Source organism: Chanodichthys erythropterus, chromosome 3 (genome assembly GCF_024489055.1).
Source record: "Chanodichthys erythropterus isolate Z2021 chromosome 3, ASM2448905v1, whole genome shotgun sequence".
NCBI lineage: Eukaryota > Metazoa > Chordata > Actinopteri > Cypriniformes > Xenocyprididae > Chanodichthys > Chanodichthys erythropterus.
Window position 1 is genome coordinate 44,247,336 of NC_090223.1, and position 3,909 is coordinate 44,251,244.

Consider the following 3,909-nt stretch of genomic DNA (forward strand, 5'->3'; position numbering starts at 1 on the left):
ATGTGAATATAGCAAACCATTTGAGATTTCAGTTTCTACTCAATGAAGCAGATAAGAGTTGGTCTTGCATGAGTGAAATAAGCCGCAGAGTGAACTGTGAATGTCGACCTCAGACAGATTGCTTGCCTATTCAATTTTTTTTTTCTTGTTCCACAGCGTAATATCTTTGAATTATCTTCATTAGAGGGCTTTCTCAAATATTAGTATATTAGAAACACTTTACAATTCACAATAATTTGTTAATTAGTAATAAATTTATGAAATAGGCATCTAACAATGAACAACACTACTTGACAGCATTTATTAAAGGGACAGTCGACCCAAAATATGCTTCCTCACCCTCTTTTTGTTCCAAACTTGTATGAGTTTCTTTTTGATCTGTGGAATATATAAGAAGATATTTTGAAGAATGTTGGTAACCAAACAGTATATTAACTAACTTTCATTATATGGACTAAAAATCCAACAGAAGTCAATGGGAACTTCACATTCTTCAAAATATCTTCTTTTCTGTTCCATAGAAGAATAAAAATTCATACAGGTTTGGAATAACATGAGAGTGAGTAAACGCTGACAGAACTATTCTTTTAACACTCTGAGGTCTAAAAACGCGCCGGCGCGTTTTGCAGTTTTTTTTTCACATTGCAGCAAAACAGACTTAAAATACTCCGTCATTTTTTGTCATAGAGACATAAGTAATATATCAATTGAAACTATAGAATGTCTTCTTTTTTTTGTGTACACTCACAATCAAAATAAAACTTTGTGCTTTTTAAAAATAAATAAAATATACAGGGTGTGCTGTCCTGCCGTCTCCGTCTCTGCAAACATCGTTCTAAAACGTCACTAAAAGTAACTAAAATAGATGGCTTATACATGCTACATGGACATGAGAGATATGTCTTTGGAAAGCTTTAAGTGTCTACTTTTAAACAAAACAAATAAATTCTAAAACAAATATTCTCCCTTTATGTAATCAGTATAAAAGTAAAGAGAGGTACTGTTTCTCCTGTCTGACCTAATTATCTTTAATGTGTGCCCGCCCACGCGCAGAGCGCTCTATTCATAAGATAATGTGCTGAGGCGATTTATGCAAACTGTAAACGCCCCTAACAGCGTCTTAAAAAGCATCAAGTTTCATCAGATTCATTCGCTGTCCTTCGCGTTTGGAAGATGGCACACTACACAGGTGAGCAGGCTCTTCAGATGGTCCTGGACAGTGAGGAAGTTCACTCTTTCCTCGGAAGAAGAACACGACTCTGACGATGAACGTCTGCATTTTGAAGAGCGACTTGATCCAGCTGAAGATACAGTTTCTGATGAGTAAGTGATTTAGTTTTACTTAAATTATTTGACGTGTTTTTTTTTTCTATATAAGCGTACATATATTTGCCTTATATTTACATCTATCTATATAACTATATATATAACTTTATCTCATAAAAACGCTTATAAATAGAATGCTTTTCTGTTGATATAGGGCCTACTTAAATTATTTATATAAGCGTACATCTATATTTGCCTTATATTTACTTCTATCTATCTATCTATCTATCTATCTATCTATCTATCTATCTATCTATCTATCTATCTATCTATATATATATATATATATATATATATATATATATATATATATATATATATATATATAACTTTATCTCATAAAAATGCTTATAAATAGAATGCTTTTCTGTTGATATACTCAAATTATTTGACGTGTTTTTTTTTTATATACAAGCGTACATCTATATTTGCCTTATATTTACATCTATCTATAAATATATATATAGCGTATCTAAGTACCGTATATGATAGGCGTGAATGTGCTAAAATATGCTTGGTTGTGAAATGCGCGAACATGTTGCTATTTGCTAAATGTGCTAACTGATATAGCAGACTGTAAACGTTTACACATTCGCACACTTTGTCCGGTAATGGCCAATTGACAGACATATACAGCATGCTTGTATACCTGTTACTTTCCTGTCAGTTATGCATAGCTAATGGTATGAGAGTATTATCTTATATGCTAATAATAACAGGGTTTTTTTTACATTTTTTTTTAGGAATGTGGATCCATCACTCTCACATTCACCTGCAATTCCCACTAGGAGGGCACGCAGCAACACAGTTGAGTAAGTACACTTTTACCCACTATATGGTAGGCCTATATTGAAATCTGTAAGATTTTTCATGTTTTTAAAATAAGTTTCGTCTGCTCACCAAGGCTGCATTTATTCAATTAAAAATACAGTAAAAACAGTAATATTGTGAAATATTATTACAATTTAAAATAACTGTTTTCTATTTGAATATATTTCACAAAGTCGTTTATTCTTGTGATGTCCAGCATCATTACTCCAGTCTTCAGTGTCGCATGATCCTTCAGAAATCATTCTAATATGATGATTTGCAGCTCAAGAAACATTTATTGTTTACAATTGTTCAGAAATGTTTCATAAGTAGCAAATCATCATATTTGATGATAATATTTGATGATAATATTAATAAGATTCATATTTGATGATAATATATTTGCAGAGCTCTGTGGTGTGTCGTCACAGAAAGCAGCTCCAAAACGGACCAAAAGTGACCATGTACCGGTTCCAGGAGCAGAGCTGACATCAGATGCAAGGAATAATGCCACCGCCGGTCATCGGAACTGCATGCTTTGCAAAGTACAGCTTGGTAAAAGGCAAGACACACCTTGGAAATGCCAGGCATGTGACATTTACTTGTGTCTTCAGTTGAACTGTTTTCAAAAATGGCACACAGATGTGTGACTGTTCAGATTCTCTGTTCACCACCTCTCACTGACCATTGGGCTGCAAAGATTATCTATATGTGATCAAGCAGGTTATGTATAGGGTGTAAAAGTGGGCTTTTTTTTATAAACCTTACCTTTATTTGCCTGTATACACAAAAAATGTGCCTTTGACCCTAGTTTATATGTGGATTATATTGTTAACTTTATTTTAAATAAAAAAGAAAAAAAACAATGATATGTCTTGTCTTTGCATTTTCTTAGTTGACTCAGTCACATTCCTGACTGAATGGCTCATTATGCGGCTCATTAGGGGCAGGGTCTTAATCTCCCCAGGTGTAAATCACTTCATTATTCATGAAGAGTCACACCTCTTCGCATATGGCCTACCTAAACAAAAAGTGTCTTAGAAATTTAAAATCAATACAATGTTTTATGTGTCAGAGTAGGGAGGATCATTTCCACATCATTTTGAAGCAAAAACTCTACACTAAAATATACAATTCTCAAAAGTCTTGTGAAAAAACATTTAGTATGCATTTTTAGGTATTGTTTCAGTTACTTTTTTTTTTGTTTTTTCAATAACCACGCATAAACATTATTCCTTTAAAAACACAAACATGTACATACATGTTCCTCACATATTATGGTAGCCTAGTTTGTGCTGAATACAGTGTAATGACACTTTTGTCATTAATATGTTTATAACCAACTGATAAAAGCACAAATGTCAGGGCATGTCAAAACTTCTCCAGGGCCCAAAATCAGCCTCAGACTCCAGAGGGTTAATATAGGTTAATGTTCATTTGAAAATATTATTCATTGCTAATTCATGTTTGTTCATAATATATAAAGTGTTAATTTATGCATTTTAAAATGTTAAAAATATATACTAGTAGGTGCATGAATAAATTAACATTAACCAAGATGAATTCATGCTGTAAAAAAGCTATTTTATTCATAATATTTCATTTTAAACTAAAGTTAACAAACTGAAAAGTATTGTTAAAGTCTTACAAATATAAATGCAATTAATTCATAAATGACGCATCATAAAAACATTAGCAATTACTTAACAGCCCTAATACAACTACACGAGAGAAATTACATTTCGCTCATCACATGTGCATTTATAAAGAGTC

The 3,909-nt window shown here is 32.4% G+C and overlaps 1 long non-coding RNA gene across 1 annotated transcript; it reads left to right on the top strand.

Annotated features, from left to right (window-relative positions):
* Positions 1 to 609: 609 nt before the first annotated feature.
* On the top strand, positions 610 to 3,306 carry LOC137012596 (uncharacterized). The gene is made up of 3 exons (XR_010893582.1): positions 610 to 1,323; positions 2,070 to 2,138; positions 2,545 to 3,306. It is a non-coding gene; the product is annotated as an uncharacterized lncRNA (long non-coding RNA).
* Positions 3,307 to 3,909: the final 603 nt, after the last annotated feature.